Here is a 13,553-nt window from a genome sequence, read left to right as displayed (position 1 = left end):
GGCTCGGCTCCGGCCCCCTGCTGGCTGGTCTGTGTAAAATATATATATATATATATATATATATATATATATATATATATATATTTTTTTTTTTTTTTATTAAATATATATTCATGTGCTTACAGCACATGAATAAAAATAGCATGCCCCTCCTCAGAATAAAATTCCAGATTTTTTGACATCAAATGTAAAAAACAAAACACTTTATTTTAAAAGTTCACCTTCCACTTCTCCATAAAAAGATAGCGATTGCTACTCGGTGAATCATGGCGAAAAAAACCTTGAAATGTATTCGCCATCTGCTCATTGAATAGGGTGATTCACAGTTTTAGTCAGAAATTCACCTTACAGCACAAAATCGCCATAAAAACCTGGCGAATCAGCCTCATTGAATACCGCCCTTTATCTCCTCCTACCTCAGGCCTGACCCTCACTGCTGAATCATGAACAGGCCTCTACGATCACTATGGCAACTGCTCCTGCTCCCCCTTCTGAAAGCTGGCTCACCAAGACACTGCCAGCAGATCAGGAGGATCTCTCCATTCACCTGCTCCTTCACTCCCACTGTCCCCCGCCGCTGCTGCTGTGTTTACAGCCAGCTACTTTGCAAGCAGCAGTGGGGACAGACAAGGGGCACAACACTGGCCAGGGGATCAGCAGTCTCCCAGACTCTCTGTCAGCTGCTCTATTTATACCCCTCTCCTCAGCTGGCCACACCCACACCTCTTTCCCGCCTTCTGCCTCCCTCTCACTGCAGCTGACTGGATGAGTGACAGCCTCACAGTCAGCTGTGCACATGAAGTATCTAGTACTGTCTCTATATATATACTGTCTATATATCAGAATCATCTTTATTGGCCAGGTATACTTGCGTATGCTTGGAATTTTTTGTGGTAACAGTGCAGCATCAATCAGGGAACACAAGGGGGTGGGAAGAGAGGCATAAACATACATCACATACATTTCACATATATCTAGAACAGTTCGAGTTAGTATTTAGTATTTGGTACGTTCAATACGGTTTAGTTGGTGGACAGCTATTGGGAAGAAGCCTTTTGTAGTTCTTGTCGTCTTTGCTGGGATGGACCTGAAACGTCTATATACATATTAGCCAATATATGTTCATAAATATAAATATACATGAAATACATACTGTTAATTCATATATTTACACATGGATTTATTATTTAACCCCTTCATTGGGTTACAGTTCTGCTCATGTCAATTTAACCCTTTATCGGGGTTACATTTTGCAGACAGCAGGTCATTGGTGACTTTCACTAGGGCAGTCTCAGTGGAATGAAGTGGGCGAAAGCCAGATTGAAGGGGATCTAGGATGGAGTGGTCAGGGAGGTAGCTGGTGAGATGCCTGTAAACCAGCCGTTCTAGTATTTTAGAGGCAAATGGGAGAAGAGAGATAGGGCGGTAGCTTGTGGGAGATAAAGGGTCCAGGTTAGGTTTTTTAAGAATAGGTGAGACCAGAGCGTGTTTAAAGGGTGATGGAAAGATGCCAGTAGAAAGAGATAGGTTAAAGAGGTGAGCAAGGTGGGAGCAGCCAGTGGGGGAGAGGGAACTGAGGAGACGGGAGGGGAGAGGGTCCAAGGGACAGGTAGAGGGGGGAGAGGATGAGATAAGGGAGCGGACTTCCTCAGCTGTAGTAGGGCAGAAGGATGACAGAGTGGGGTAGTTGGTAGGGGAGGATGATTGGGGTGGGCAGCAGAGGGGGTATGGGATATCTAAGAAGAGAGCTGTTTTGTATAACAGATGGATGCGGGATGCTTGCACGATGGACCTCATGGCGCAGCCACAGCGCAGTATCGGCGGTCCAGGCCACATCGTGGAGGTCGATGAAAGTTTATTCATGATAAGGAAGAGCAATGTCGGCCGTCTGTTACCACAGCAGTGGATTTTTTGGGGAATGTGTAGGGAAACTGCACAGTGTTTCCTCACCATGGTGCAAAGACGTGATGCCAGCACTTTGATGGTGGCTATTATTGATAATATAGAGCCAGGCACCACGATTTACAGTGACTGCTGGAGGGCGTACAGCACTGAGCAGCTGGAACATGCAGGTTATCAGCACGCCCAAGTCAATCACTGTTACAGTTTTATAGACCCGTCCACAGGGGTACATACCCAGAATGTGGGGCGCATGCAAATGGCGAAATAAGCGCCAAAGAGGCACGGCACGCCACATGCTCCAATCCTATCTCCAGGAGTTTATGTGGAGAAAGACATTGGGTGGGGATAACCCATTTCATCGCACTTACCCTCCTTCCTAGGGATGATTAACTGATATTTGACTAATTAATATTTTACTGTTTTAACTTGATTCATTGTTCTTATTATCAATGTGCTTCTTAATTATGTCAGTAAATTACAGTTCTTAGTTATCACATGTCGTCATTTCTGTGTCAGCTGTATGATTTTGCAGGTGTGAATGTGTTCCTAAAAAACACCACCACTATCCACGCCACCCCGAAGCGTGGCGAGCAGCGGTGGAACACGTCCTCCGACCTTTTCATACCCCCACTATTCACGTCAGCGTATAGTTGACTTCATAAAGTGTGGCGAGCCCCGCGAGGGGACGCGGAGTACATGTAAAGTATTCCGCGTCCCATCGCCACGCTGTGCTCGCCACACTTTATAAAATTAATTCCACGCCGACATGGATAGAGGGGGTATGAAAAGGTCAGAGGACGCGTCCGCCACCCCTCACGGGGCTCGCCACGCTTCGGGGTGGCGTGGATAGTGGGGGGGTTCCTCAATCTCATAGCATCTCATATAAGTGTAAAGTACATGGCATCGCACCCTATAAAATCGCATGCAATCGCATTTTGCGGTGCTATGCGATCGCATGTGATGCGATGCGATCATCGCACCGCCCGGGGGAAAAAATAGCAGTGAATAAATTACATAGGAAAATCACATCGCATCACATCGCACGCATAAACCGCATGCAATGCGATGCGATTTTCTTATGCAGAATCGCCCGCTAAGCAATTTGCTTAGTGGGCGCCCTGCTAGGAAACAAGTACACAAGGTTTTTATGCAAAAGTGACCAATGATTACTTCCTAAAACCTTGCTACCTACAATATTGGTATCAATCAGGAGTAATGAGCATCATCACACTGTTACCTTGACAACAAAACCTCTCCTTAGCCTTCACAGGAATAATAGGCCTCTGATTATTATTTAACATATTTCTATGGCGCTTTTTTGTAATTTTATAACAGGACAAGGATGTCATTTATAACCAATTTTAAGGTATACCTAATAAAAATGAAATTTGAAATACTGCATTTAGATGCAAACACCAGTTTGTGATTCAGGGGTGCCCCCACTAAGAGTAAACTTTTTCCTCTCTTTTCCTCACTTGGAAACCAAAAAAATGAAATTGGAGTAATGACAGGTCAGGATTTGTGCCAGTACCAAAGCCCAGAGGTTAAGCCAAAGGCTCTGCCTCCCATGGTATACTTTGAATGTGGCAAGCTGAGTCATGCATCGCAGGACTGCCCAAAACAGGGAGAGCTGATGGATTGCAGTGCAGGAAAAGCGGTTCCGCCAGTGATGATCATGGCGTCTGGAAATATGACCCAAACAGAGTCCACCCTGTTCTGTGTCAAGGAACAGATGAAAGGTCAGCAAATCTGGGCAATGGTGGACACTGGAAGTTGACAAGGTCCTGCCTCCAATGCAGGAGACTCCCTGACATAGCAGCAATCTCCCTCTATCCCTCATTAGTCTAGCAATCTCCCTCATGTCACCTAGCCCACATTACACTGTTACATCATAGTTACCTCCCCTCCTGCATTCTGCAGGAGACTCCCTGACATAGCAGCAATCTCCCTCTCTCCCTCATTAGTCTAGCAATCTCCCCCATGTCACCTAGCCCACATTGCACTGTTACATCCTAGTTACCTCCCCTCCTGCTTTCTGCAGGAGACTCCCTGATATAGCAGCAATCTCCCTCTATCCCTCATTAATCTAGCAATCTCCCTCATGTCACCTAGCCCACATTACACTGTTACATCATAGTTACCACCCCTCCTGCATTCTGCAGGAGACTCCCTGATATAGCAGCAATCTCCCTCTCTCCCTCATTAGCCTAGCAATCTCCCTCTTGTCACCTAGCCCACATTACACTGTTATATCATAGTTACCTCCCCTCATGCATTCTGCAGGAGACTCCCTGACATAACAGCAATCTCCTTCTCTCCCTCATTAGCCTAGCAATCTCCCTCATGTCACCTAGCCCACATTACACTGTTACACCATAGTTACCTCCCCTCCTGCATTCTGCAGGAGACTCCCTGACATAGCAGCAATCTCCCTCTCTCCCTCATTAGTCTAGCAATCTCCCTCATGTCACCCAGCCCACATTACACTGTTACATTATAGTTACCTCCCCTCCTGCATTCTGCAGGAGACTCCCTGACATAGCAGCAATCTCCCTCTCTCCCTCATTAGTCTAGCAATCACCCTCATGTCACCTAGCCCACATTACACTGTTACATCATAGTTACCTCCCCTCCTGCATTCTGCAGGAGACTCCCTGACATAGCAGCAATCTCCCTCCTTAGTCTAGCAATCTCCCTCATGTCACCTAGCCCACATTACACTGTTACATCATAGTTACCCCCCCCCCCTCCTGCATTCTGCAGGAGACTCCCTGACATAGCAGCAATCTCCCTTTCTCCCTCATTAGTCTAGCAAACTCCCTCATGTCACCTAGCCCACATTACACTGTTACATCATAGTTACCTCCCCTCCTGCATTCTGCAGGAGACTCCCTGACATAGCAGAAATCTACCTCTCTCCCTCATTAGTCTAGCAATCTCCCTCCTGTCACCTAGCCCACATTACACTGTTACATCATAGTTACCTCCCCTCCTGCATTCTGCAGGAGACTCCCTGACATAGCAGCAATCTCCCCTCCCTCATTAGTCTAGCAATCTCCCTCATGTCACCTAGCCCACAGTACACTGTTACATCATAGTTACCTCCCCTCCTGCATTCTGCAGGAGACTCCCTGACATAACAGCAATCTCCTTCTCTCCCTCATTAGCCTAGCAATCTCCCTCATGTCACCTAGCCCACATTACACTGTTACACCATAGTTACCTCCCCTCCTGCATTCTGCAGGAGACTCCCTGACATAGCAGCAATCTCCCTCTCTCCCTCATTAGTCTAGCAATCTCCCTCATGTCACCCAGCCCACATTACACTGTTACATTATAGTTACCTCCCCTCCTGCATTCTGCAGGAGACTCCCTGACATAGCAGCAATCTCCCTCTCTCCCTCATTAGTCTAGCAATCACCCTCATGTCACCTAGCCCACATTACACTGTTACATCATAGTTACCTCCCCTCCTGCATTCTGCAGGAGACTCCCTGACATAGCAGCAATCTCCCTCCTTAGTCTAGCAATCTCCCTCATGTCACCTAGCCCACATTACACTGTTACATCATAGTTACCCCCCCCCCCCCCTCCTGCATTCTGCAGGAGACTCCCTGACATAGCAGCAATCTCCCTTTCTCCCTCATTAGTCTAGCAAACTCCCTCATGTCACCTAGCCCACATTACACTGTTACATCATAGTTACCTCCCCTCCTGCATTCTGCAGGAGACTCCCTGACATAGCAGAAATCTACCTCTCTCCCTCATTAGTCTAGCAATCTCCCTCCTGTCACCTAGCCCACATTACACTGTTACATCATAGTTACCTCCCCTCCTGCATTCTGCAGGAGACTCCCTGACATAGCAGCAATCTCCCCTCCCTCATTAGTCTAGCAATCTCCCTCATGTCACCTAGCCCACAGTACACTGTTACATCATAGTTACCTCCCCTCATGCATTCTGCAGGAGACTCGCTGACATAACAGCAATCTCCTTCTATCCCTCATTAATCTAGCAATCTCCCTCATGTCACCTAGCCCACATTACACTGTTACATCATAGTTACCACCCCTCCTGCATTCTGCAGGAGACTCCCTGATATAGCAGCAATCTCCCTCTCTCCCTCATTAGCCTAGCAATCTCCCTCTTGTCACCTAGCCCACATTACACTGTTATATCATAGTTACCTCCCCTCATGCATTCTGCAGGAGACTCCCTGACATAACAGCAATCTCCTTCTCTCCCTCATTAGCCTAGCAATCTCCCTCATGTCACCTAGCCCACATTACACTGTTACACCATAGTTACCTCCCCTCCTGCATTCTGCAGGAGACTCCCTGACATAGCAGCAATCTCCCTCTCTCCCTCATTAGTCTAGCAATCTCCCTCATGTCACCCAGCCCACATTACACTGTTACATTATAGTTACCTCCCCTCCTGCATTCTGCAGGAGACTCCCTGACATAGCAGCAATCTCCCTCTCTCCCTCATTAGTCTAGCAATCACCCTCATGTCACCTAGCCCACATTACACTGTTACATCATAGTTACCTCCCCTCCTGCATTCTGCAGGAGACTCCCTGACATAGCAGCAATCTCCCTCCTTAGTCTAGCAATCTCCCTCATGTCACCTAGCCCACATTACACTGTTACATCATAGTTACCCCCCCCCCCTCCTGCATTCTGCAGGAGACTCCCTGACATAGCAGCAATCTCCCTTTCTCCCTCATTAGTCTAGCAAACTCCCTCATGTCACCTAGCCCACATTACACTGTTACATCATAGTTACCTCCCCTCCTGCATTCTGCAGGAGACTCCCTGACATAGCAGAAATCTACCTCTCTCCCTCATTAGTCTAGCAATCTCCCTCCTGTCACCTAGCCCACATTACACTGTTACATCATAGTTACCTCCCCTCCTGCATTCTGCAGGAGACTCCCTGACATAGCAGCAATCTCCCCTCCCTCATTAGTCTAGCAATCTCCCTCATGTCACCTAGCCCACAGTACACTGTTACATCATAGTTACCTCCCCTCCTGCATTCTGCAGGAGACTCCCTGACATAGCAGCAATCTCCCCTCCCTCATTAGTCTAGCAATCTCCCTCATGTCACCTAGCCCACATTACACTGTTACATCATAGTTACCGCCCCTCCTGCATTCTGCAGGAGACTCCCTGAAATAGCAGCAATCTCCCCTCCCTCATTAGTCTAGCAATCTCCCTCATGTCACCTAGCCCACATTACACTGTTACATCATAGTTACCTCCCCTCCTGGATTCTGCAGGAGACTCCCTGACATAGCAGCAATCTCCCTCTCTCCCTCATTAGCCTAGCAATCTCCCTCATGTCACCTAGCCCACATTACACTGTTACATCATAGTTACCTCCCCTCCTGCATTCTGCAGGAGACTCCCTGACATAGCAGCAATCTCCCCTCCCTCATTAGTCTAGCAATCTCCCTCATGTCACCTAGCCCACATTACACTGTTACATCATAGTTACCGCCCCTCCTGCATTCTGCAGGAGACTCCCTGAAATAGCAGCAATCTCCCCTCCCTCATTAGTCTAGCAATCTCCCTCATGTCACCTAGCCCACATTACACTGTTACATCATAGTTACCTCCCCTCCTGGATTCTGCAGGAGACTCCCTGACATAGCAGCAATCTCCCTCTCTCCCTCATTAGCCTAGCAATCTCCCTCATGTCACCTAGCCCACATTACACTGTTACATCATAGTTACCTCCCCTCCCCTCATAGTTACCATATATGGAACGACACGCCCTTTGGGTGCAGCATGACATGCCCCCTCAATGGGACGCTGTGCAAAATTCTATTACCTACTATATTCTCCCTGAAACTAGTTTTCAAACGTAGGCAAGTATGAGAAATACAGACATAGAGCATTTTGTCCCTAGATCAGCTCCGGCGGCTCCTGCAGCCGCTAGGTTCCCACTGTGCTTGGTGCGTCCAGCAGAAGATCGCATGTTGGGCGCCTTTTTGTAACCAATGACCTTCCACCAGACAAGACTCTGACATGGTTGCAGGGAAATGCAGTCCATTTACCTCCACAGCACAAGAAACATGTCTTCTCTGCAGCAAACTTACCAGACACCGGTCCACAAACATCATACACTGTTAAACAATCTCAGGCTCCCTGTCACCTGGCCACTTGCTGAAATTAGTAGCCCTGAGACCTTGCACTAACGAGCTTTAAGAAAGTGTGACACATGTGTGCCTGAGCGCTGGAAGTGCTTGCTCCAACACCTGGACTGGATCTGCATGGATGGGACCTCACGTATGAAATTGCAGACTCTTTCTCTTAAGCTGTATACACATGGAGGCAATATTAGTACATATCGCTGGTAATATGGCCGCTCAGCATGCTCCTGCAACCAGCGACTTCCCCCAGCAGTGTGTCATCATCATTGACCATCTCTGGTCGCTGATGGAAATGGGACACTGAGCAATAAATCACCCTCCTGTGTACACAGCTTTACTCCTAAACCCAGGTGGTTCCGGCCTGGGGCACCTGAACAACTGTTCCCTGTTCTGCAAACACCCGGGGTGGCATCCGGACTGGACTGCCACAATATATCTATGCTGCACAGTGTTAATTCATATTTCCCTACCATTTGTGTATTATGGGCACTGTTCAGGTCCGTTTGCAGATTGCCTGCATTTGCCCGGGTTCCAATGGCTGCGCTGGGCGCATGCGCATTTCCACACGCATGGTGCACACAGCCAACACAGCGGGCGTGGGGAGTAGAGTGGCGTGGGACACCGGGCAGCCCCACTAGCATATAGGAACACCCAGCATTTCATGTTCTCATGCTAAAGAGGCGATGACGCGGGTGTGGGGGGCGGGAACCTGACATCACCTGTCAGCTGTCACCCATTACCTCCCCAATGTGCACGCACATGTAAGGTTACATACAGTATGCGTGCACCTCCCACATCTTTCGAAATTTGGGAGGTTCCCCCTGCCCGTTGGATGGATGTTACTGTATAATATCCATTCACAAGCCCCTGCGAGTGAGTCACCCTTTGGCGGTCAACCAACCATTCGCAAGGTGGGGTTTGGTTGATTTGCAAGGGTGCATATTCCTAAACCAGAATAACCCCCTATATATATATGCATATACATGTATCTTTGACCTTATGACCAGTCGACCTTCCTCATGTCGACCTTTATGCAAATTCGACCTTAAGTCAGGTCGACCTTCCTGCCAGTCGACCTAGTGGGGTCGACCTAATGACTGTAGACCTAAGTTCATTCTGACAGATGTCCCGATTCCTTTGATATATATCTTGTGGTAGCCAGCCCACACCGGAGGAACACCTCGGTACGGGTTCTACTTTCCTAATAGGAGATTTGCTGTTAGCATTGTCCTTCTGTTTTAAATAAACGGTATTACACTATGAAGCGCCCCCTCTATTTGTTTTAGATGGAAATATATATATATATATATATATATATATTAATATATATATATATATATATATATATACGCAGCATCCAGCTGATTGGAGTGCCGATACCTCCCTATTGCTTATATATATATATATATATATATATATATATATATGTGTGTGAAAGAAAGGCTGGCACTCTGGGGTCTTAATAAAAACGTACTGTATTCAAAAGCAAAACAACCAACGTTTCGGGGGTGGACCCCCTTTGTCAAGGTGCGTATATTCTAAAACAAACAGAAAAGAGAGGGGCGCCTCATAGTGCAGATAACAGCGTTTTAGAACATAGCAAGTTCCCGACATAAAAAGACAATTGCTCGTACCATATGTAAAAGCACTGTGGACAGATTACCACATGATACAGTATGTAACAATACCCGGGGCAGGATGCTCCTCTCAAACCAAGTATGTCCTCGGGAACCGGAGATGACCACAGGCACTGGATTGCACCGCAGAGTCTCGTGCACCAAGGGGCAGAAGGGCATCAAGCAGGAGAGACGCCGGGACACAGACGGAGCAGGTATCACAAGCCACGCCCTAACACGTTTCGGCAGAGACTTCATCAGAGGATTAAAAATCCTTGAAGAAGCCGCCGCATAAGTAGGCGGGGAAACGCGTCGATCTACAAACCATTCTCTGCCCGCAAGGATAGCAGGCCGGCCCCTTGTCCGAACCTCAAACAGCATCCCTAACTGAAATTTGGCTGAAGTACAGCAGCCTGGAAAAAAGGTTTGGAGGTTTCTATTGGGGACATTCGCTTACCAGTATACTACCGAGGAGTTGACAACTATAAAGCCTGCCCCTAAACATTCCCACACCAAGACTGCCGAACAGTTACTTACTAAACCTACTAACAGATTGGGTGCATGTTTATTAATTGTCCTCCAAATTATTTGGATAACTAAGAAAGGACTCACTTCAAGTTGACATCAACCCTGATCAATTTGGATTTACTAACAAAAACTTTTTATATCTACTAATTTTATTCTAGTCTATTTTTGGGTGGTATCGGCCGGTACCTGATGGGTATTAATACTATATATGTATATTGTTGTATTATTTTTTAATTGTCTGTTAATATTTTTTTATGTCTATGCACATTGCATGTTTTTTATTAGCTAAACTGGCTACTGTTTTTGCCTGAGAACCAGAGCGCTTTCTTTCTTTTCCTTAGCTCTGTCTTCTCCTTAGGGAGTGGTATCCTCTATTAGTTAGCAGCTGGGTCAAATAGGCAAATTAATTAATTAATTAATTTTATTTCTCAAAAATTACTTTGTCATTAGCGCTACTTTTTTCCTTCTTTTTCTTTACTTCATCAGAGGGCGTGGTCAAGTAATAAAGGAAAGAACAACCAATAGACAGATCCATCGGGTACATGCCATCACCACATTGAACCAGCGCCTTAGCGCTGTGACAGCCGCAGTGTTTGGCTGATTGCCAGTAGGCAATATAAATAAAGTAAATATATTGTAAGAATTCACACTACCGGATAAATGACAATGAATGCGGAAAATACACCAAAATAGAACTTTCTTAAATTGGTCACATAAATACATCTACACAGTGCGAACTATATTGCAACACATTAGAAACAATTAAAAATATCTCTACACACCGATTAAGAGATTATGGATTGTCCAAGACTACATAATCATACTATCCACGACCTCTTTATCTCCCACTTTTTTAACCTTCTTGCCATCACTGAAACCTGGCTGTCCGCATCTGACACTACCTCCCCTGCTGCCCTCTCTTATGGAGGCCTCTCCTTCTCACACTCGGTCAGACCGGATGGCCGCCAGGGTGGAGGAGTGGGCATCCTCCTCTCCCCCAACTGCACCTTCCGCGCCATCCCACCTGAGCCCTCCCTCACATTCTCCACCTTTGAGGTACACACTATCCGCCTCTTCTACCCTATTCACCTCCTTGTGGCTGTAATCTACCGCCCCCCTGGCCCCTGCTCCCCTTTCCTTGATAACTTTGCTGCGTGGCTTCCACACTTTCTTGCCTCTGACCTCCCCTCTATCATCCTCGGTGACTTTAACATTCCTATTGACATCAATAATGCTGCCTCCTCTAACCTTCTTGACCTTACCACCTCCTTTGGACTTTCTCAATGGACCTCCACCCCCACTCATAATCTCGGACACTCCCTTGACCTAGTCTTCACCCACCATTGTAATCTTTCTGATTTCTCTAATTCTTCCTTCCCACTCTCTGACCACAATTTGCTCTCTTTCACCCTCTCATCCTCCCCTCTCCCCTCATTGCCCAGACCCACAGTCACCAGACGTAACCTCGGATCTCTTGACCCCACTGTCCTGTCTTCCCTGGAGACTTTCCTCTCTCCTCTCTCAACCATGACTTGCCCCAACCAGGCTGCCTCTTTCTATTACTCTTCTCTCACCTCTGCTCTCGACTCTGTAGCCCCCCTCCACACTGTTCCCCTTCAACGCTCTAAACCACAACCCTGGCACAACAAAATAACTAGATTCTTGCAAAAATGTGCACGCTCTGCTGAACGCCTCTGGAGGAAATCTCACTCTCTGAAAGACTTTCTCCATTTCAAGTTTATTCTCTCCTCCTACAGCGCTGCTCTCTCCTATACCAAACAATCTTTCTTCAAATCTCTCATCTCTTCCCATTCCTCCAATCCCCGACGTCTCTTTGATACTTTCAACACTCTACTTCGCCCTGCACCACCCCTCCTCCCTTCATCCCTCACTGCCACTGACTTTGCCTCCTTCTTCCTCTCTAAAATTGAGGTAAGCCGACATGATATCTCCTTCCATACCCCCTCTGCTGCCCACCCACCCCAATTATCCTCCCCTACCAACTACCCCACTCTGTCATCCTTCTTCCCTACTACAGCTGAGGAAGTCCGCTCCCTCATCTCATCCTCTCCCCCCTCTACCTGTCCCTTGGACCCTCTCCCCTCCCGTCTCCTCAGTTCCCTCTCCCCCACTGGCTGCTCCCACCTTGCTCACCTCTTTAACCGATCTCTTTCTACTGGCATCTTTCCCTCACCCTTCAAACACGCTCTGGTCTCGCCTATTCTTAAAAAAACCTAACCTGGACCCTTTATCTCCCACAAGCTACCGCCCTATCTCTCTTCTCCCATTTGCCTCTAAAATACTAGAACGGCTGGTTTACAGGCGTCTCACCAGCTACCTGTCTGACCACTCCATCCTAGATCCCCTTCAATCTGGCTTTCGCCCACTTCATTCCACTGAGACTGCCCTAGTGAAAGTCACCAATGACCTGCTGTCAGCCAAATCCAAGGGTCACTTCTCCCTGCTTATCCTTTTGGACCTATCTGCTGCCTTTGACACTGTGGATCACCCTCTCCTCCTCCACACACTCCAAAACATTGGCCTCTCTGGCACAGTCTTCAACTGGTTTTCCTCTTACCTCTTCAACCGTTCCTTCTCAGTCTCTGCCTCTGGCTCTACCTCACCACCTTCTATCCATCCTGTCGGGGTCCCTCAGGGTTCCGTCCTTGGCCCCATTCTGTTCTCTCTGTACACCTCCTCTCTGGGTGCACTCATTAACTCCTTTGGCTTCCAATATCACCTCTATGCAGATGACACCCAAATCTACCTCTCCTCTCCTGATCTGTCCCCCACTGTTTTCTCTCAAGTTTCCAACTGCCTCGCTGCCATCTCTACCTGGATGTCTGAGCGATTTCTGAAGCTGAATATGGACAAAACCGAACTTATTATCTTTCCCCCACCCAGAGCTATGCCCCCTACTAATATCTCTATCACTGTTAACAACACCATCATCTCCCCTGTTCCCCAACTCTGCTGCCTGGGTGTCACTCTTGACTCCTCCCTCACCTTTGCACCCCACATCCAAACGCTGGCCCATTCTTGCCGGTTCCAGTTACGCAACATTGCTCGCATCAGGCCCTTTCTCTCACAGAGTGCAACTAAGCTGATCATCCACTCATTGGTCATCTCACGGCTTGACTACTGTAATGCTCTTCTCACCGGCCTTGCTCAATCCCAACTAGCTCCTCTTCAATCTGTCCTCAATGCTGCAGCCAGGCTTATCTTCCTCTCCCGCCGCTCTAATTCTGCTACTCCCCTTCAACAAAATCTGCACTGGCTTCCATTCCCCTACAGAATCCTCTTCAAACACCTCACACTCACATACAGGGCCATCTATAATTCCATTG

The sequence above is a fragment of the Crinia signifera genome, chromosome 1, assembly GCF_055691185.1.
Source record: "Crinia signifera chromosome 1, ASM5569118v1, whole genome shotgun sequence".
Classification (NCBI taxonomy): domain Eukaryota; kingdom Metazoa; phylum Chordata; class Amphibia; order Anura; family Myobatrachidae; genus Crinia; species Crinia signifera.
The sequence above is the reverse complement of the archived record's forward strand: the minus strand, read 5'-3'. Positions refer to the sequence as shown.